The sequence below is a fragment of the Canis lupus genome, chromosome 11 (assembly GCF_011100685.1).
Source record: "Canis lupus familiaris isolate Mischka breed German Shepherd chromosome 11, alternate assembly UU_Cfam_GSD_1.0, whole genome shotgun sequence".
Lineage (NCBI taxonomy): Eukaryota > Metazoa > Chordata > Mammalia > Carnivora > Canidae > Canis > Canis lupus.
Window position 1 is genome coordinate 73,202,488 of NC_049232.1, and position 23,074 is coordinate 73,225,561.

The 23,074-nt window shown below is 45.9% G+C and overlaps 1 protein-coding gene across 3 annotated transcripts in view; it reads right to left on the bottom strand.

The window, feature by feature from the left end:
• Window positions 1–3,849, bottom strand: part of BRINP1 (BMP/retinoic acid inducible neural specific 1) — a 169,891-nt gene extending 166,042 nt beyond the window's left edge. For 2 of the 3 annotated variants that reach the window (XM_038553236.1, XM_038553235.1), the window contains exon 1: window positions 3,621–3,849. The gene's annotated coding sequence lies outside the window, so the exon portion shown is untranslated. Of the gene's footprint in view, window positions 1–2,068; window positions 2,092–3,620 lie in introns of those variants that run through there. The other variant, XM_038553237.1, reaches the window with a different exon arrangement.
• Window positions 3,850–23,074: the final 19,225 nt, after the last annotated feature.

Below are 23,074 nucleotides of genomic sequence, written 5' to 3' on the forward strand. Positions count from 1 at the left end.
ATACCGGTAGGATTTTTTTTTTTTTTAAAGTAGATGCTGAAGCTGAGAGATAGAGGAAAGATAAAGGTATTCCTTGCAGAAATGGTTAGAGTGGAAAAACGACTGAGGGGGATTATCTGGAGAATGACATGAGAAAATTGGTCCTCTTCACATGACCCCCATTTTGTCTTTAATGTGATTACCAGAGGTTCCGTGGCCAATTCATTAATCTTTGAATTTTAGCCAGGGGAACGCAGGGAGAGAAGGGCAGGTTATGTCTAACCCTAGTGGCCTGTTCAGGGGATGCGTACTGGTGACTTCATCTAAGGAACTGGGAGGGAACAGGCTAGAGGATGTGAATCAAAAAATGTCTCCTCACACCACCCAAGGCCCCTTAGGGCAAAGACCCTCCTGAGAAATGGAAGACTTTGTGGTCAATAGCCTAAACTCTTGCAAGCACGACGGCATCTTATTTGGACCGGCCAGGGGAGAGGGTTTCGAAAGTCCCCACCTGTACCACGTCAAATGCGTTCACTGCAGCCTGAGCTGGGCCATGGAAACTCAACGGGGGCCCAACAGCGGATTTGGAATCTCGGAGCTGATTCTCCTTGGTTGAAATGGAGTCACAGCTCCCCCTTCTGGGAGCTCAAGTGCCATCCAGCCTCGGAAAAAGCCTGCGTGGAAAAAGGCTCTACTGCAGATGGGCCTGAAACCCCCATGTTTTTTCCCAGTGCTCGCCGGCACCCCAAAACGAGCATGGAGGAGTCGGGGAGCACTTCTGTGTGGACGTGGTCGGAGCCTGTCCCTCCCGGGGATGCATATGCTCCCTTCCCTGGGGTGATGAGTCCCAGTCTCCGTGTGGGTGATGCCTTTATATAGGGGAACACAATTTGGTGCGGAGGTTGAAATTCCCTTTTGGGGAATATGGCAAGTAGGAAAGGTTTCTAAATCTGTGTGCACATGTGCACTGAGCTGTGTGTGTGAGTGCATGTGTACACGCGTGCTTGGGCATGATCCTGCCACAGCAGTCCGAATACTCGCACGGGGCAAGAGTCTCCTGAATATGAAGGAATTAATTTGCCTGTAGTATTCACGTCGGTAGAAGGGTGTACACTTGGCTCTCTGGAAGGCGATGTGTTCCCTAATAAAGAACTCAGGTACCGTCCGGAGGCTCCGCTGGACTCCATCTACCAGCCACAGTCGGCACCGAGTCCATGCCTACGTGGGATTCAGTGTGTGTGCCCGTGTGTGCGTATCTGTCTGCGTGTCTATCTGTCTAGCGGGGCAGTGATCAAGGCCCTGGACCCTCTCCCTCCGAGGTCAGGTTTCCAGACAGAGCAGCTCTGAAATGAGAAGTCTGGTGAGGGAAGACAGCGATTGTTTCGGGTGGGAGCATAGCGGTCAGGTGGGAATGGGGCCGACGCGCAGTCCCTGGGTGGGGGGAGGAGTGGAAAGGACGCTGACCTGGGCGGCAGGCACCGCAGGCCCTAGCCCGAGCACACCACCAACTTGCTGGAGACTGTTAGGGAATTCTCAGCCCCTCTCGGGCCGCAGTCCTGCCTGTCTGCTCTTCAGTATTCCTCCGGCTTCAACTGTCTATGAATTGGAAAAGAGATACAGCGAGAGCAGTTCCGAACATCGGGTCTCCTCCTTTGATGTCACACCCCGCACCCAAAACGAACGAGGGGGCCCTGCCCTGGCCTGAGTTTCTGGAAGCAGATTCCTTGTGGCCCCGTGAAGGCTGCAGCCTGCGGTGTCAGCCTCTGGCCAGAGACTTGTGTGTCTGCAAGTGCCTGCAGGTAGCACCGTCACCCACCCGCCAGGGCAGGTTCTTGCAAACACATGTTTGCTTTTATCTCTCCCAGAAGACACACACACACACACACACACACACGCACACGCACATGCACACACGTGCACACACACATATATCATTTTAAAAACACAATTCTATTTCTACTTTTCTTTTCCTCCAAAGGTCTTCCCAGTGGCTGTCTGCCAGCCAGGGGAGACAGGAGGCCGTCCCGGCCATCAGCCCTTGCCCACGCCAGCCTCCATGGCTGACGGCAGCTCGGCTGCCTCTTCTTACCTTGGGAAAGTACCAGCTGCCGAGTCGGGAAGCCATGCTAACAGCAGTAAAACTCAGCATTTTTTGCTGAGTAGGGCGAGCCTGTAAGAGGCAGCCGGGAATCAAATCAATGGCTGGCCCCAGAGTCCAAGCCCAGCAGGACCCAGCCGGGCGGCCAAGGGACTTACCCAGGGAGCCCCGCGGAGGTGGGGAGGGAGGAAGAGGGACTGGACCCAAACCGGCTTCCTTACTGGCATTCCCCGCACGGCCCCCATGCCCTTGGCAGGATTTTGGAGCCAAGCAAGAGATGTGAGGTGCAAATCGACAGCAGTTTAAGTCAATTACCGCCACATTCTGCCCTGAGTTCCCCACCCACAACCCTTCACAGATCGTAGAGGTCTCTCAGCTCCGAAACACACGCACGCACACGCACATGCACACACACACATGCACGCACATGCTCTCTGCTCTCCCATTTCCTCCAACTCCAGTGGAGCCATGGGGAGGCACAGTTTAGGGAGAGCTTGTCTTGGGGCTCCCCAAGCCTCTCCGAAATAGGGTCGGGAAGGAGGGATGTCTTAGGGAAGTGCCCCATCCATCTCCTCCCATATTACCGAGAGCTGCCCCCCCCCCCCACCATGAGATTTTTTTCTGTGATCCTGTGTAACTACGATGGATGAGCAGGTCCCTGAGGACTCTTCCGGCCTTTCCCTTTGGGGGGGGGGGGGGGTCCATGCAAACTTGCCCAGATCCTCCCCGTAAAGCACCAGGAGCAGGAGGTGTGCTGTTTTGCTCTCCGGCTCACAAGCGGAGAGGTAGGGCAGGCTCTATCCCAGACTTGCCAAGCCCCACAGAAGGAGCCCACCGCTCACTTCCTTCCTCTGTCACCCACTGCCCAGTGACTCCAAATTCCCATCAGAATCCTGGAGCCTGCCCAGTGTGGAATTTAAAGTGACAGCGTGTCATTGCCTCGGGGTCTGGCCATTTCTCTTTTCATATTAACCGGTGAGTCCAAGCGCAGCGGGTCTCCAGCGTTTGGAGGCATCTTCCCTCAAGGGTGCCAATACTGGGGGAAATGGGATGCCCTCCTCATCCCCCCAGGGCTGCCCAGACCCCAGCCCCGAGACCGGGCGCACGGCGGCGGGTTTCCCGGTGGTACGTGATCCTGTGGCGAGGACCCCGTTCCATGGAAGCTGGAGGGACCTCACCGAGAAGACACACGAGCGCGCACATCCAAACACACACGTACGAGCATGCACACGCACATCGCGCCCTAAGTAGGTTAGAGGACCTCCGGGTGCCCCCCCCGACACACACAGGCGCGCGCACACGCCGCTGCACACGCAGGCTCACACACTCACACACACTCACACACGCACACGGCGGCACATCAAGTTCCCAGCGCGGCGCACACGTCGGGAGCGCGCGGGGGGCGCACACGCCGCTGCTGGGGCCCGCGTCTGACCCCGGGGGCGCGGGGGGCGCGGGGGGCGCGGCGGGGGCGCCCCAAGGGCGGCGGGGCCGCGGGGCTCGGGCAGGGGCCCCGGGCAGGGGCTGCGCGGCGCCGCCTTACCTGGACTCAGCGCCCGGCCCCGGCGTTGAGCTGCGGGAGGACGCCCGTCATTCGGCTCGCGGGGAACTTGGGAGAGCGCGGCGGCCAGCGCGCATTCCGGGAGCGGCGCGGGGACTGCGGGCGCGCGGGGACCTGGCTCCCGGCAGCCTGGCTCATGCTCAGCCGTCAAGTCCCCTTCGGCGGCCCCGAGCGCGGAGGCAGGGATCCCGGCCCCGGGGGCGGTCGCTCCTCCCCCGGCCTCCCGGCTCCCCGGCTCCCCGGCGCTCGCCCGCCTGCCCCCCGCGCGCGATGGGCTCGCAGCCGTGGGGACCCGGAGCCAGGCGGCGGCGACTGTACCGGGGAGTCCGCGAGCGCCGCGGTGTCGGGGCGGGGAGCCGGGGGCCGGGCTGCGCGGGGGGCGGGGCCTGGCCGGGCGGGCGGCGGGGACTGGGGGAGCGGCGCAGGGCGGGGGCGGGGCGGGGGCGGGGGGCGGAGCGCGCGGCCCGGCCCCGCGGAGGAGGGTTTTGTACAGCTTCAGGCGGAGGAGGACGAGGAGGAGGAGGAGGAGGAGGAGGAGGAGGAGGAGGAGGAGGAGGAGGAGGAAAGGAGAGGGGATGGAGAGGGGCGGGGGGGAGAGGGGATGGAGAGGGGCAGAAGGGGGGAGGAGGGGGAGAGGGGATGGAGAGGGGCAGAAGGGGGAGAGGGGTTGGAGGGGGGGAGAGGGGATGGAGAGGGGCAGAAGGGGGAGAGGCAGAGAGAGAGAGAGGGGATGGAGAGGGGCAGAGGGGGGAGAGGCAGAGGGGGAGAGAGGGGATGGAGAGGGGCAGAGGGGGAGGAGACGGGGAGAGGGGCAGAGAGGGAGAGGGGCAGGGGGCAGAGGGGCAGAGGGAGACAGGAGGTGGAGGGAGGGAGGGGGGAGAGGGAGGAAGAGGGGGACAGGGGGAGACAGGAACAGAGGGAGGGAGAGGGGCAGAGGGGAAGAGGGGATGGAGAGAGGGGGGAGAGAGGGGCAGAGGGGGACGGGGAGGAGACAGGGGCAGGCCCTCTCCCTCTCCGAGGGAGGGAGGGGCGGCTGGGGGGCGCCAGGCCGAGCCCCTGGGGAGCCTCTGGGCCTGCAGACAGGGTGGCGCTGCCCCGGGGACGTGTGCACAAACCCCGCAGCGAGCTGCCCCCCAGGGCGCGGGCGCCGGAGCCGGAGCCTTCCTGGGTACGCGGGTGCCAGGGCGTCTGTGCGCCTCTGCGAGTGTGGTGTTGTCTGGGGAGGTGCCTGTGTGGGTCCGTGTGTATCCGGGGGCCTCTCTGAGTCTTTAAGACTGTTTGTTTCCCTGTACGTGGAGGCATGAGCCCACGTAACCTCCCGGAATTAAGCAAGTGCCTCTCTGCGTGGGCAGGATGCAGGAGAGAAGCTGATGGGACGCAAAGTTCCCTCTATAGCACCAGAGGCAGAGAAGGGGTGAGGGTATCGGCCGGGGCGTGGGGGTGGGTGGGGGGCTAGGGCATTAATGCACAGAATCCAAGACTCCGAATTAGGCCTGAGGCGCAGGCTCTGGGTGCTGACCTGGGGGCCTCTCCCTACAAAGAAGGCCAGCGCACGATCTGAATTCTCACGCAGGACACATTCTGTGTGTTCGCTTACTTTGCTGCTGCTGCTGCTGCTTCTAATAAAAAAAAAAAAAAAATCAGCAATGAAGACTGCTAGTCCCTGGAAGCTTAGGCCAGGGTAGGTAACATCAGTGAAGCTGCCAGATGGAGGACTAAGGGAAAGGTGATGAAAAAAACAATGTAAAGGAACCCAGGTTCCGTAAAAGGGTCAGCTCTAGAGGGGTCACAATCCCATCCGTGATCTTGGCCAGATTACTGACCTCTTAAACCTCAATTTCCCATCTGTGTAATAGAATGATATACTCCCCCTAGCTAGCTAGCTAGCTAGCACTGGTTGGCGTAAGATTTAAATGAGTTAATTTATATAAAAGCGCTGGGAATACTCCCTGACACCTAGGGAAGGCCCATGTTAACTGTATTCTCATTGTTCTTGTTATTCACGTTATGATTATTCAGGGGGTCATAGTAAAGAGACCTGATAACTTGGGGGAGGGGGGCTAGAAGAGTCTAGGCGCTCCCGAATTGATTAGAAAAGTCTTGAAACAAAATGGAAAAGAAATTATTGAGTGAGGGATGGAGAACTTGGGGGGGGGGATTAATTGACAAGGAGGGAAGGAAAAAAAAGAGAGGAGGAGAGTGTGCTAATCAGAATGAGTCTCGGCAGTGCAGGACTGAGAACTTGGGGTGGGGGTCAGAGAAAAGGGGAGCAGTAGGGTGTGCAAATCTGCGTTGGCTCCTCCTGCACTTTGGTCCGAAGGACGTGCGGTCAGCACCACGGACAGCGCCCCAGCCCCTGGGACTGGGACCAAGGGAGCGCTTTCCTCCTGGTGGAAACTTCTCCCTTTCTGCTTGGACAATTTTTTCCCCCCCTTAGGCTTCTGGCCTTGGTTCAGATCCTGGACACTGGTCCCCTGAGACAGTTCTGTCTTTGATTCAAAGCACAAAGGAAAACCCTCACAACACACACCTCACTTCCCATCCATTTCAGCACGAAGCTTCAGGTTGCTGTGCCCTGTCCCTTCCTCCCTGCTCTCATCTCATTCTCTCCTCTTCTTCTCTCTCTACCCCAGCCCTTCTTTTATTCTTTCCTCCCTTTCCCTCTGTTCCTCCATCATTTCCAGCTCAGATATGCCTCCTTGAGTGAGACGAGGCAACAGCAGCCCTGCTGGGAATGCAGTTCTGAAATCAGTCTGAAACAACCTCGTTAGGCAGCTTCCGAGGACGACCAAAGTACAGACCGATTCCTCATAGCTCTTCTCTCTTAATCAATTTCCCGAAATGGGTTGCGGTCCTGATGCCTTAGAAAGAGGGGACGTAACACTCTGGAACATTTTCCTATCTTCCTCTCCTTTGCTCCACATAGTCAATATTTCCTTCAGGAAGCATAGAACCTCCCACCCCCACCCCAGTTCCAACCCCTATTAGACAGAAAGAAAAAGAATTTTTGACTTTCCCCATGCACTAGACATTTCATTTGGATCTTCCCTAAATTATCTCTTATAATTCTCAAAATGCTGTGAGGTATGAGCTAGGTAACATGACCCCATTTTTACATCATAGGAAATTGGAGCTTGAAAACTCTAAGCAGCATGTCAAGGTATTGCTAGCTAGTAGGTGATGGAGTCAGGGATTCCACACCCAAATTTAGGTCTTTACTTTGTCCACCGGAAGTAATGGGAGAAGCCTCGGGGTGACTGGAAGAGCTTAGAATTTAATGGGGTCACCACATTTTATGCCTAAATATCAACTTAAGTGGCTGAGACCATTGCATCCTCTCTACCAATGGAGTATTTATCAACTCTTGTCCCTGGAGAAGGAGGGAAATGCCTTGCATGGGCAGATTTAAAACTCACCCGAGCCTTATGATTTCTGGGTTTTGAATAAAACTCCAACCTTTCCAGGTCTTAGTTCATTTGCATTTGGCTATGTTTAGCTTCCCTGTTTCTATGAAGAAAGGCTAAGAGAGCCATTTTTAAAAGTCTCCAAAGACTTCCTGGTCATCAGAAAAGTTCTCAGTGCAAAGCATTCCTAATGACTTATGGAGAAAGCAATCGGAACCATATGGATAACATTTCTACAGAAATACACACGGGTGGGAAAAGGTTTAGAGGCCAAAAATATATTTCTTTTTTTTTCTTCTTTGCCAAAGAAAGAACATTTAAGGCAGCTTGAGATATGTGAGAAATGTCTTGTTCTTTCTTTGGGGTGGGTGTTGGTGAGCAGCTGTTTGCTATTTCCACTAAATTTACCAAGGGCTTGCATGGGGGAAGAGGTGCCAAAGGATGAGGGTAGACTTAAGGAAGAACTTCCCGACTGTAGATCTTGGGTGATACTAGAATGGAACCTTTTCTTAAGGACGTGTACTGTGACAGTGCGATGGTTCCTTTTGAGTCTTCCCGACATGATGATTTGACAAGCTTTGGATCATGCTTTTAGAGTTGTTAGAACCTCACAATTACTGCAGACCCTCTCTCTTATGGAACGTATACTTAGAAAAACACCCACAAAATTTTGCATTGAATTTCATAGAACTCCTTCTTGCCTGTCTGTTTCATAAATGTCTGTACATGGACCCCAACTTTAGAGCCTCTAGGGTAGGTAACTTCTCTGGTCTCCGGCCTGACCTTAGATTTTATAGGTTGCTCCACTTGGGTTTGAGCTTGAGAAGTTGGAATGGGGAAACCAACAGGGAAACCAAAAAGTAGGCAAACAGCCTTTTTCTAGAAATAGACAAGAAATATAGATAAATGTTCAGTGATGAAATGGGGGTTTCACTTCCCCCTCCTTAAATAAAGATAAGATTTAAACCTATTTGTGCAGGACTCTGAGCCACCTGCCGCTGCCTCAAAAGCTTAAGTTTACTACTTCTGTCAAACCTCAAAGGAGTTAAAATCCCTTAATCTGGGGTACTTTGGGTTAGAACCGACTGAACAACTGCAGAAAGAGCCCACGTTTGCTAAGTGCCGACTGAAGGTGAGGTTGTGTACAAGATTCAGAAAGGAATATATTTTCTGGCCTCCGTTTTCTAGGAGTCTGACGACCATTGCCAACCCGTACTTATCCCTAAATATTCGCAATGCTCCAGAGACTGTAGCTGGCACATGCAGAGTCTACGGGAAATGCCACAAGAGCTAAGAGGAGAGAAAATTTGCCTCTGTATGAGGTATAATATTTTGCACCTATCAAGAGCTATTTTTACTTTGTTTTAAAAGCAGTTGCATTAATAAGAACTAATATTTATTGAGTGATTACTATGTATGAGCAACATTTAGGCCTTCCACGTCTCTCATCTAGGTTTTTATGAGCATCTCCTAATTGAATAAAAATGCCATATGTCATTTAGTATTCTCTCTCTCTCTCTCTCTCTCTCTCTCTCTCTCTCTCTTTCTCTCTCCAGCAACCCTTCACTTCTGTATGACTGAATCTGGCCCATTCTTAAACATTTAGTTTACATGTCGTATCCTCTACCAATTCAATTAGGGTAAAACAAATTTTATCACGAACTGTACAGGGCTGTGCGTGATCTTTCTCCCTAATATAGTGTCTCCCCCTTCACTCCGACCACACTGACTCCCTTCCAATTACTAGAGTTGACAGTGTTTCTTTAATGCCCCTAGGACTTCGTGCTAGCTGTTGCCTCTACCAGAAGCCACTTCCCATCACTGGCCAGGCTCTGCTTGCTCTGTATCAGGGTAAATGTCACTTCCCTGACCTTAGACCAAGGCAGGTCCCCTGCTACCAGCTCTCTCACAGATCTTAATGTGTCCTTCATAACATGTATAATCATTGTGATTGAAGTTATTGGTGGTATTTGTTTAATATATGTTTTCCTGAGCTAGGATGAAAAATTATAGGCACAAAAGATATCTTCAGGATGAGATCTTGGTATATAACAATTTGGTGAACATGTATTAGCCATTCGCTCTGTCCCAGGGACCGCTCTGTGTGCTTCACAGACGTTATTTATTTTAATCCTTCAAACAATCTTGATATCAGTACTATTGTTATGATTATTATTCCCATTTTCAGGTGAGGACAACTGAGACGGTTCAACAAATTGCCCAACGTCACATACCGGAGCCAGCATTCAAACTCAAGCCACACTGCTACAGACTCCAAGCCCATAGTCACTGTGACACCTAGTCCTTTACGTGGGAGGAGACCATCCTACACGTTTATTGAGTAAATAGGAGTCCAGGAGTTCTTCATAAGCCCTTCAATCTTTAACTATATCAATACTCTTTACTCTCTGCCTTTGATGCTTATTTGCACATGTGAACCTTGATCTTAGTGTCCCCGTCTATTGACTATGTTCTTTTGGTAAACACACTGATATTCTGGAGCCTTGCATTACCTACTAATACCTTGACACTCTTGGTCTCCTGGTCATCCAATAGGATCCCCCAACCATTAGAAACCAGGTATGAGCACATACAAACTGTTTTTGCTAGGCACACCTCTCTTTCTCTCTCTCTGTCTCTTCCCTCCCTCTCATGTTTCCAAAGTTCTGGCTTCCTTAGGCCTGAGCTCGCCTAGGACTATTTCCCTGGTGGCATACGATTTCTAAAAAGGACTTTACAAAAGGTGTCCAGAAAAATACTATCCTATTGGCTCAGGCTCAAGGAATATCCCTATTGCAAATTTCAATATTCTACTTAAATTAATAATTCAGCATATGTAAGCCCTTTTGAAATCTCATATGGTTTCTCCCTTGTTTTACTTTGTTATTCGGAGCCTTATATTTTTGCAATGACTGAATGATGCAGTAGGCATGGCAGGTAGCCCCACTTCCTAGAGGAAGACAATAGGGTCGACTGAGTATGACTTGCAGGTGGGTAACACCTTGCAGTGACAGACCCATGACTTTAGCCCAGGTATTCAAAATGATGGAGGTTGGCTACCGGTTCTCTGTTTCTCTGTTGAACATGATTCTGGTGGTTTCATGACAAATCTATTCCACTCTATTCTCTCTTGGCACGAACGTCCCTCTTCCTGGTAGGCTTGCCCTACCCCCGCTCTCACTCTCTGCCACATTCCACTAGGGGGAGCCCTGCATAGGCTATTGGTAGCTTTTGCCAGCCTCACATCCATGTTCCTCTTCTGATAACAGCCCCTTTATTTTTCTTTGGGAAACCAGCCTTCTGCGTTTCTCAGTTCATTTGATTTGAAAGGTGCTGATTTTACCCCCTAGCTCTAGGGCACATGATCAAAGCTGATGGGTGTTGACTCAGAGTGGTACAATGAATCAGCTCCAGAACATTTACTAGAACCAAGATGAAAAAGGACTCCTAAGAGCAAAATAATAATAACGTGCATACCTATCCGGAGGAATTCAAGCCTGGAGTTCTGGCAATTACCTTTGCCATCAAAGAAAAAAAAAAATTACCTTTGCCATCACAATGAGGAGAACCAACTGAGAAGAGGACAACAAGAAGGAACACCTACCTACAAAATAGATCCAGAGATGCCCGAAGTCACGGACAGATGGTCGACCCTGTGAACCAATAACATTCCGTGCGATTTAAGCCAGTTTGATTAGAGTTTTTGTCACTTGCTACCAAGTGTATCCTGACTAATGTAGCATCATAAATCAACATGATTGAGTTTCAAATGCAGAACTTTGAAATATTTGATTTACAGGGACCAAAGTAGAGAGATGAACTTGGAGCCAGATGAGTAGCCATTAATCCAGTTCTGTCTCTAATAAGCCCTGTATCCCAGACAGTGTAAGTCTATTTGTCCTTCAGAGTCATGCGTTCTCAATGCACGTGGTAAGCAGAATTCTAGGCTGACCCTCAGTGACCCTTGTGTTTGTATAATCCCCTCTTTTCAGTGTGGGGAGAACCTGTGAATATGATGAGTCATTGCTTTGGTGATTACGTAATACTATGTGGCAGAGAACAGCGGATGGTCTCTAGGAACTGTAAATAGTCCCCACCTGAAAGCTAGCGAGAAAACAGGGATGTGGGTGGGTCCTGCGACTATGGGGAAATGGACTCTGCCTACAACCTGTGCACTTAGAAGAGGACGTCAAGCTCTAGGTAACAATCACTGACCCCTTGACTGCAATCTCACCGGACCCTGAGTGAAGAATCCCGTCACTCCACGCCTGGAATTCTGACCTACAGAAACAGTGAAACAATAAATACGTGTTTTTTTAAGCCACTACATTCATGGAAATTTGTTGCCCAGCAATAGAACAATAACATAGTCTGTACATTAGGCACTTAGATCAAATCCATAGTCCTCCCTTTCAGCTCTGGTGTTGCTTGATCAGGTGGTGCTAAGCCCCTGGGAATTGCTATCCTGCATCTCCAGCCCTGAGAGCCTACCTCATGTCCATTCATAAATACCTCCCAGCCTAGAGAATGAGAAATCTCTCCCCCTCAGCTTGCAAAGCTAATCCATTGAGTGACTTCTATATAAAGCCTTGCTCTGTTGATATATAATTTCAAAGTTAATTCCATCTGGATAACTATGATTATTGGGGTTGGGAGATGTGAAAATGAGTTTGCATCGGCCCCACAGCTTGCTCTCAGTAAGATGGTCTTCTGATCTGGCGACATAATGCTTTTCTGAGGTGTGAATAGACACTAATCTTTTTCATGTTGGTGAGCATAGTGGTTATGAGAAACAGACTTCAAAGCCAAACAGACTTTGAGCCTGGACCCGGCATCAGCATATCTGGGCAAGACACACAGTTAGCCTTACCAAGAAACGTACACGCATATAAAATTAACCCCTGCAAATCTCAATGTCCTCATTTGGCAAATGAAAATCGAATAACTTATCCAGACCTTTTTTTTTTTTTTTTTTTTTTTTTTTTTTTTTTTATTGAGCACCTTCTCTGAACCAGACATCTGGTCTATAGCAGTGAATAGACCATTCCCCTCGGGAAGAGAGTCTCATTAGGAAGTAACATTTATCCCAATAAGGTTGTTGTAATGATTAAATGAGATAAGCATTTATCATGAAGATTGACACCCAGTAAGCCTCAATCGATGAGTGCCATGCTTAGAAGTGTTATACCTCCAAACAGGAATTACATAATTATTAATAACAGCATTTATTGAGTGCTTACTTCAGGCATGGATTTCTGTAATGACTTTCCAGGTAGTAACCCATATAATCTTCACAGAAATCCCAATAGGTAGATGTTATGATTATCGTCTTCAATGAGAAAAGAGCTAGTAGGCACCAAACTAATATTTGAATTCATATAGTTGAGCTCATAATTCAAGGTACTTAACCATGATTTCCTACCACCTCTAAGTAGAGGTCTTTCAAGGAAAAGGGATAACACAAGGCATTTTTTTTTATATTTGTCCTTTTAAACAGTGAAACCTTCCCCAGACCCCAATCCATGTGTGTCCTCCACACCATGAGTACCCCATACATGACATATTCTGACTAAGTTACATTTCTGATTGGGTTAAACAGAAAGGATACCCGTTGTAATGCTATTTCTCTTTGTTGTTTTTACCTGCCACTAGTTTTATACTTATACAGCACAAGAAAGTTTGCTAAGTACTTCACAAATATTGCAAAATTTAATAAATTATGTAAACTGGGGCACCTGAGTGGCTCAGTTAAGCGTCTGCCTCCAGCTCGGGTCATGATCCCAGAGTCCTGGGTTCGAGTCCCACATCAGGCTCCTTGCTCAGCAGAGAGTCTACTTCCCCCTCTCTTCTGTCCTTCCCCCTGCTTGTGCGCATTCTCTCTCTCTCTCAAATAAATAAATAAAAATCTTTAAAAATAAATTAAGTAAATTAAAATAAACTTCACAAAGAGCTGTGACTCAGAGTTATCTTGTAGGTTATCTATGGCAACAGAATCCTGGCTGATACATTGCTCTGATCTTTTGTAGATGAAGAAACGGAGGATCTGAGAGGTGGAACGGTTTGCTTACAAATACACCGTAGTGAGAACTGAAGTTTGGCTTGGAACCCAGGCCTGTAAATCTGTGTTCTTAATTGCTGTGCTCTTCTGTGCTCAGTCATGCTGGGTTACACTTTTGCAAAACTGCAACACAGAGACTGGATCCTCCTCCACTTGAGTCCAAAGAGATATCAAAGTGGCAAATCAATGCATTTTCCCCCCAGGGTCAGGGGCTCTGTCTTTGAGAAGGTATGGTTGGTTATTTTATATATAACATAAATGCATCTTTTTGTTACCGTTCATAATTGCTTTCTATTGCAATTAGCTTGAGGTTAGCTGATTAATCTGTATTTTGTTTCAAACCACCAGATATTCTTAGACTGTCAATATCTCTTGGTGTCTCCTCCTTGTTACCTCTTGTTCATCTCTTGCCTGGGGCAGCCATTGCTAATTGATCATGAAACCTTCTCCCCCAATGCCCCAAAACACTTTTTAGCACAGCCCTCTAGGCAACAACTACCAATCAGTTAGATTTGTCATGAGAGATGAAACCTACGTGTCAGCTCTGTGTTGCTCTCTTCCCGAGACAGGTGAAGGCCCTCTATAGATGTTAGAGATAAAAGCATGCCTGTCTGATGGCAAGATCAAATAGAAAGAATTACCTAAATTGTGAATCAAGAATACCTTTACCTTTCCCCCCTGAAGGTCAAGCACTGCTCAACTTTTATCATTCTTGGTGTTTTATTACAGATGTCAGCACAGAAAATTGTTTACGCAGCCTGGGTCCCTGCTGCTGCTTCCGAAAAATACAATATTTATGGAATCCAGAAATTCACAGATATCAAACCCTCTTTCCTTGCTATGTGGGCACCACTGGCTTTACCAGGGACGGGTATCCCAAGAAACAAATTAATGCCTGTTTGATTAAACAATGAGAAGGTAAACAAAGCCATGGTTAATGAATTTAGTCATTGTTTTCCTCTGCTAGGACATTTGCCTGTGTTAGATCTCGCTGATAATAACACTGTTAAATAATCAGACCATGATATAACCAAGCTATATACTTTTCCATGCTAATCATCTTGCAGGATCGCTACACACTCCAGGGGGTTCCAACAGATTCAGATGGGCTTTGAATGGGAGTAGTTAATCAAACTCGCTGTATCAATTAGCACTCCCTTGCTTATAAATGACAAGAAACTCATATGAAACTGGCTGAAGCAAAGAAAGAAATTTGTTGGTTCATGAAACTGAAAATAAAGCAGATGTAGAACTGACTTTGAGTTGGTCTCCATGTCCTCAGGACTCATCCTGCTCCTCTCAGTTCTTTCTCCCTTTGGGTTGGCTAAACGCTGGGGCAGACTTGACCTACACAGAGCTGGAAGACGAAAGCCAACGGCTCCCCAAAGTCCCAGCCAAGTTCTGAGATCGTGTCCCCCTGGCTGGGAAAGGGCTGTGTTCCCACTGTAGAATCTCCATCACGGTCTCCTGATGCTCCAAATCCAGGACGTGACTCTGTATCATCTCAACCACATGGATTAAGGGAGAAAAGGTGGCTCTTTCAGGGCTCCCGGGGGGCTCAGTGGTTGAGCATCTTCCTTTGGCTCAGTGCATGATCCCCGGGGTCCTGGGATCAAGTCCTGCATCGGGCTCCCCGCAGGGAGCCTGCTCTTCCCTCTGCCTGTATCTCTGCCTCTCTCTGTGTTTCTCGTGAATAAATAAATAAAATATTTTTAAAAAGTGGTTCTTTCAAAGAAAACTGGGGTGTTGTTATTGGAAATACAGAGAAGACAATAAACATCCAGATAGCCAACCCAATCAACCTTAGTCATATCTGGGCATTAGCTTTTCTTAGGAAAACACACACACACACACACACACACACACACACACACGTAATTTTAAATTTTAGGTAATTTTTAAAACTTTCACATGGAAAACACTGGGCATGCTCAGTATGTTCACCTTCAACATTGGTGTTCCAGAAACTTCTTAGAACCTTCATTTTCACCTTCCACATGCAGATAATATTTTCCTTACATTTTCCTCAGGGTTGTTTGAGAATCCCAAAATACCTTATCAGAGAGAGTTGGCTAATACTGCTGAACCGTACACATTTTACAACTCAGTGATCACAGTTAATTTTGAAATATTTTAATGATGTTATTAAACATCACCAAATATAGTAAAAATTGATTTTATTTCATTTTAGCTTTACATGCCCAAACTCACAAGCATCACACAGAATAGGAGAGAGTGCGTGTTGTTAGGAAATAGAAGCTAGATTATTTTTAGTCTCTTCTTCCCTGTCTTCAGTAGACTACAGAGCATAATTTGAGTATCTACGTATTAAAAATATTTTAAAAAACAGTTAATAATAACCCACATGTCATTTTCCCATGCTTTGGTCAGTATCAGTTTCTTTGATATATTGGTATCTTTGAAGTCCATGGATGGCCATGTCTCATCAATATGTTGAAAGATCTACAAAATCAGCATGTAAATGGAAAGAACCCAAGAATGTAATCTAGAGGCCTAAGTTCTCCTTGTGGCTTTTCATCCAATGATCTGACCTGATGATGGTTAATTTTATGTATCATCTTGACCGGGCCACATGGAGCCCAGATATTTGGTCAAACATGATTCTGGGTATTTCTGTGAGGATGTTTTTGGGTGAAATTAACATTTAAATTAGTGGACTGGGTAAAGTAGATTGCCCTATTTATGTGGGTCAGCCTTATCCAATCAGTTGAAGAACTGAATAGGACAAAAAGGTAAGTTAACCCCCTCAATAAGACATGGCCTTATTGCCTAACCGCCTTCCAATGGGGACACAGCTTTTTCCTATCTTCAGACTCCAAGTGAAGCATCAGCTCCCCTGGTTCTCAGCTTTCAGACTTGGGCTTCAATGCTCGTTATCTGATCTCCTGGGTCTCTGCATGCCAACTCTGCAGAATCTTGGGACTGGTCAGCCTCCATAATCTCATGAGCCAATTCATAGGTACAATAGATTCTGTTACTCTGGAGATCTACACTCATATTGGGACCCTAAGGAAATTATTTAACCTCTGTGGGCCTCAGTTTTGAGAAGATTGAACAAAAACATCTCAAAGTACCTTTCGCAGCTACTGGACAATGACTCTACAAGCTCCAGTATGCCTTTGGACCTCTCCCGGGCATGTGGCAGCCTGCTGCGTCACATCCAGGAACTACAGACCCAGAGCCGGGTGGAGCATATCCTCTGATGCCTAGTCTCAGCTCCATGGGCTGGAGGATGATAATGATCCAATCTGTAGCCTACAGATCATCTTCAACCTTCTAAAAGCTGGTTTTGGTAAAAGACGTCATAAAGCTTCTAAGATCCCAGAGAGATATTTAGGGTTTGTGTATGAAATCAGATGTATCATAAAACATTACAGGAGAATAGTTCTGGGTGGTTACAAAGAATTTCACATCACGATAGAGAATATAATCTTTGGAGCCAAACAAACTTGGGTTCAAATCCCACCTCTGCCGTTAGCTCAACTGGGCCAAATGGCTTTGCCTCCCTGAGTCTTGCTTTCCTCATACGTATAACTGGCCCAATAATATCTAGTTCAGGGAACTGAGTGAAGATGGAAAACATTTCCTCTTGGCATCATGCCTGACACCCTTAATTCTCAATCCAGTGTAGGATGAAATCAGATTGTGTCTATCTCATTGTCACGGGAATTAAAGTTCAGCAAGTGACCTGGGCCTCACAGTTTTGAAATAGTGGGCTGAGGATTAAAACCCAGAACCTAGGGTATCATCTGGCACAAAGCATGCATTTAATAAGTGTCTATTGAGTAACTGAATGAAAAAAAAAAAAACATGTAGGTTCATCAACACCTAATCCCATCTTCATTTTCCTCCTTTTTTTTTTTCCCCCTCAGGATACAAAAATTAGGAAATCTAACACAAAATGAGCAACCAGAACATGTTCTCTGCTTGGTGCATGTGTGTGGGTTATGAACTAGCTGAATAATGGAAAATACTCCCCCCGGTAGCTACAGTGTTACCATTTTTCCCCAAATACAGTAGAGAAGGCAAAGCAAATAAGTAAGAGGAGAAAGTTTTGTTTATGCATTTTACGGTTCATTCTGTTAAAAAAAAAAATCTGTAAACTGAAATGAACCTAGATGCTGGAAAAACACCCAATAAGTGCTCCAGCAATGGCTGTTCCCCAAAGCCCTGACCGGCCTCCCAGGGTGAGCCAAGCTATGTCCTGCCTGCTTTGCAGATCTTCTTTGAAGGCAGCCAATGGGTTCCCTGAGCAAGGGACCCTTCATCTCCCTTTGACATTTTACAGACAAGACTGACTGCGAGGTCCCTTGATCAACGAGCCAGAACCAGACTCAGTTCCTTGTTCCTCTTGCTGTTTTCACAAATGGAGCTTGGAAGCTTGGAAGAGACAGGGAAGTGTCTTCCCAACCCATTTTTAGGGCTTGCAGCATGCATTATTTTCAGGTTGGAATAGTTATGCCTGTTCTTCACAAGCTCAAGCCGGGTTGCATGTGCTCCTGGAGAGCTGTGTTGATATTCCTCTGCTCTCCCAGCGTCTACTGGAATTCGAGCTGCATTCCTCCTCTGTAAACAAACACCCCTATAGTTGCGATCCTATTTGACTGTGCCCAGGATTCATTGTGCAAACAACTGTCTCCTGGGAAATTGCCATCAACCGAAGATACGATCAGGGGGCCTCTGCTGCCTACTGAATTACCATCGGCCTGGACCCCACCCACAGGCCTCTGCAGAAACAGAGGGGAATCCAGGCCCCTCCCAGAGTGTCTCTGCTGCTCCAAATCCGCAGGCACCTTTTTCCACACATTAGTAGCTAAGAAACGTCAGGACGAACAGATTCAGCAGAGTCCGTCTGGTTCTAGATCTTTGGTCTAGTCTGGAGACCCGAGATAACATGTTATTTCATTGGTGAATCAGGGAGTCCCTGTTTTATTTTTGTTTTTGATTTTTGTTGTTGTCAATGATATTTCTTTAACAACCGTCACCCTCTCATTCAATTTAAACTGCATAATCCTCCATGCCTTAGCGAGCCTGCCAGATTCAGGACACGGTAGACTGAGCGAGGGTCTTACACACTTGGGCACATCTGTATTCATGCTGCACAAACAGAATCCCTTGGAATCCAGCAGCATTCCAGCCCTTGAACGTCTTTGCATCGTAAAACAAGGGCAATGGGGTTCCACGCTGGTCTGGCTCACTGTCTTCCCGGCTTTATTTACCGGAGGGACCTGAGGATGCCTCTAAAAGTATCCATGGGGCATGGGATCAGGGCTAAAATAACCTTTAAAGGTCAAGTTCCTGCACTGCACTCCCTCCCATTTTCAAACCGATGTTTAAACCCCAGCTATCAGGAAACATAGTTAAAATGATTAAAACTCCAACACCGAGCAGGTATTGCAGAGTATTTTCCAGGCTGCTGAATGGCTGTTGCCACTCACGAGTACTGTTAGGAAAGCGTCCAGGCCACAGAAGGGAGGCAAGTTGTCTTCTCTTGGACTAGTTCTTGGAAATAGCAGTAGCCAGCCACATGCGGCTGTTGAGAAATGGAGATCTAGAAATCTGGCTAGTGTGAATTGGTATGCGCGGTCAGCGTAAGAGACACACCATATATTGAAGAGGATATGGAAAAGAAACCAAATATGTCCATAATAATATTTATATTAGCTCCATGTTGACAATGATGTACTTTTTTAAAGATTTTATTTATTTATTCATGAGACACACAGAGAGAGAGGCAGGGACACAGGCAGAGGGAGAAGCAGGCTCCATGCAGGGAGCCTGATCGGGGCTCAATTCTGGAACCCCAAGACCACACCCTGAGCTGAAGGGAGATGCTCAACCACTGAGCCCCCAGGTGCCCCTACAAGGATGTATTTTTAACCTATAGAGTTTAATAAAATGTTATTATGATAATTTCCTTCATTTCATTTCATTTTACTCTTTGTAATGTGACTACTAACTGTCCTAAAGGATTTTGGAAGAGGAGGTGGCCGCTTTAGATGAAGGTAACACAGTGATCAGAAAGAGCGACTTGGCCACGACCCTGGAGAATGAGCAGAGAGTAAATAATAAATGCTAAAACCAAACACGCTCATATTTAGTCTCACATTATATCCAGAACAAGTCTACGGCAGCACCACTGGGTGAATTCCCATTTGGAAGGTCCAGGAACTGAGGCCGGTAAAGCTGAGGTGATAATGCAAAAAATCCAGCCACAGGAAATGGTACGACCAGGAGCATCACCTCAAGTCTTCCCACCGTGGAAACCCAGGCCCCTTCTCCCACCTCGCACTGCGACTTCCCAAAACATATTTACTTTACTCTAGCTGGCAGGCAGAAGATTTTCAGCCCTGATTCTTCGTCTTCTCTTCTTATCTCCTTCTACCCATCACTCACAGGACTGCGAACAGGATTTAATATTGTTATTTTATTTACTACAACCGTTTCTGGCCCCTGCACTCTGCTTGATGCTGTACAAAAATAGTTCGCCCTTTGGGAAGAGAGTGCTGGGTCTGTGCACCTCCATGCCTGTATCTGTGTTTATGAACCAGGCAGGGTACAGGGAGATAGCAAGTTGGCTAAGTATGGCTCCAGGGGGAGTGGATTTCTGGCTGAGTTGATAATGGAAAATGGAGAATTTCATCTCCAGGTCAGTGACTGAATCTGGTCCAGTCTTTCACTGTCTGCTCTATATGATTACTAGGTGGATAGAAGCTGGGATTTGGGACTTCCCCCAAAGATTCTTCTATTCTCTAAATGTTCCCCCTCCCTCCTCCTAGCCCATTTCCCTCTGCCATTTTTCTTAGGACCACTTTCCCACCCTACACCTCTCCTTATTAATTGGGAATGCAAAGTTAATTCCCTCTGACTTCACTTTTTCTCAGACCTGAAATGAAAGAGAGACTTCAGAGCAAATGGTATAGGAACACAGGAGTAAGTGTCATCTCTGTATATCCTAACATGGTTATGATTATCATCATTAAGTAGTATTAATGTAATGAAATATTTTATGTGATTTATTTTGGTAACTAAGGCTTTCATCATATTATGAAGGATTTTTGAGTTAATGGTAGTTATTAGGCTACTTGATAAAGCCACCCTATATATATCTGGCAGGAAGTATCATTTCCAAAGGATGGAACACAGTAGTACAAAGGGAAGTTACTCACATTCAGAATGAGTAACCTTGCATTTATACTGGACTCTTCTGTGCACCTTATCCTTGATCCCACCTCTCTAAACCTCAGTTTCTTCATGTACAAAATGTGAATAATAACTTTGTGACCTTTTGAGTTGTCACATGCCAACACAGTAAGGTTACCTGGCCTGCCCATGCTGCATTTTATAGTAGTTTATATGTGAGAGAAGTGATCTCTATGGTGGGTAAATATACACCTTACAGATGCAAAGATAATTCATTTGCAGTTTTTAGAAAACACTGGAATTATATTTCTATCTTTCTCGTCTTTCTGAGTTTATTTTTTTATGTATGTAGGTGATGACGAATATACTGTATACATGTAGCAATGTGAATAAATACATATATAGGAGTTTATGTTTATGACATCTTAACTGTTAGGGATGCACAATCAAAAGTACTATCAAGACCACTATTTTAAAAGGGAACTTCATTGGGGTCCCTGGGTCGCTAGGTCGGCAAAGTGTCTGACTCTTGATTCTGGCTCAGGTCATGATCTCCGGGTCCTGGGTTTGGGTGCATGGGTCTCCATGCTTAGCGAGGAGTCCACTTGACATTTCTCTCCCTCCACCTCGGTCTTTGCCCCTCCCCCCTCTCTAAAATAAATAAAATAAAATAAGTAAATAAAAAATAAAAAGGGGCCTTCAAAATTTTTCCAAGTCATGGAAGTTGAAGACGAAGATGGTGAAGGTAACTGAGCTATATTAAGTAGAATGCAAGGTCATGCCCTAGAAGATAAATTTTAAAATTAATAAATCATAGTTTTTGTGTATCTCCCGCTTTTCCTTGTAATTTTAAAGATTTTTAAAGGAAAATTGTCTGGTTAAAACAAGATGAGTTAGAAGTATTCTGTGGAGTTTAGAACATATATAGAAGGAAAAATTTGTGAAGGCAACAGCATGAAAGCCAGGATAATAGAAATGGAAGTATGCTTTTGCACGGTTTTTGTAGTCTGTGATTTGATGTAATATCACTTGAAGACAGAATGTAATAGGTTGAAGACGTATACCATAAGCCCTAGAACAGAATCATAGAAAATGCTCAATTAATGAAAAAAAAAGAAAGTAAACCAAAAAAGTGAACAAAGAACAGATGGTATAAATAGAAAGCAAATAGCATAACAGTAGCTATAATCCGTCTACATCAATAATTAAATATAAAAGAATCAAACTCCAAAGCAAAGGCATAATGGTCAGACTGTATAAAAAATAGCAAGATTTAACTGTATGATGCCTGCAACTACTTAAAGATGAAGTAAAAGAATGGAAAAGAAGTATACCACACTAACACTGAACAAAAGTAATCTGGGGTATCTATATATTTTCTTTTATTTATTTATTCATGAGAGACACAGAGAGAGGCAAAGACACAGGCAGAGGGAGAAGAAGGCTCCAGGCAGGGAGCCCGATGTGGGACCTCGATCCCAGGACCCCGGGGTCATGACATGAGCTGAAGGCAGATGCTCAACCACTGAGCCACTCAGGTGCCACTGGGGTATACATATTAATAACCAAATAAAATTGATTTAAGAAAAGATATGTTGGCACAAGACAACAGTAGAATTCATAGTCTCTCAAGCAAAAATGTAGTCCTACATAAGGACTACATTACAAATGGAGTCCTACATCCTCCAGGCACCCTCAACATCTAAATAAACTAAAAATGATAAAATATTTACAGAGTAAATTCTCTGACCAAAATGAAATTAAATTAGACATGAGAAACCAGAAATGTTTTGGGGGAAAATTTTTCTCAAATATTTGAAATTAAACAACACACGTCTGGATAATCCATGAGTCCAAGAAGAAATTAAAAATGAGTTTAGAAACCATTCTGAACTGGGTGAAGATGAAAAACACAGCAAGAAAAACATTGTGGGATGCAGACAAACTGGTGCTTAGATAGAAATTCATAGCATTACATATTAACTTAGAAAAGAAAAGGATAAAGTTCTCAAGTCCACACTCCAACTCCTACATAAAAACAAGAAAAAGAAGAACAAATGAAATCTAATGAAAGTAGAAAAAAAAAGGAAACACTCATAGTAAGAAGAGAGAGCAAAGAAATAGAAAGCAAATAAATAATTCAGAAAATCAATAAACAAAAATCTGATTTTTGTAAAAGATCATAATGTGCCATAGTTCTAGCCAGATTTAATAGAGATAGAAGACACAAATGACCAATATCAAGAATACACAGGGGGACTTCATTGTAGACCCTTTAGACATTATTCATTATTAAAATGAATAACAGGAGAATATTCCATAAGAAACAACTTTGTGACAAAAATTTTAACAACTAAGATGAAATATATTAAGTCCTTGAAAGGCACTGTCAAGACTTTCTTGGAAAAGAAAGAGATAACTGGAACACTGTATCTATTAAAGTTATTAAATTCATACTTAGAAACTTTCCCACAAAGAAAATTTTAGGCCTCGGTGACTTCAACCAAATATTTAAGGAAGAAATAATACCAATTCTACAAACACTTCAGATAAATATAAAAAGAGATAACACTTCCCAATTTGCTTAATAAATAGAGCATTACCTTGACATCAGAACCATTAAAAGATATTAAAGGAAAAGAATAATATAGAACAATATCTCTTACAAATGTAGATGAAAAATGCTTAATAAAATATTTAAAAATGAAATCAGTGATATTTTCAAAGGATAAATTTTATAAGTAGGTGGATTTTTTTTTCAGGGATACAAAGTTTATTTAACATTTGCAATATTGCAGTGCAATTTTGAC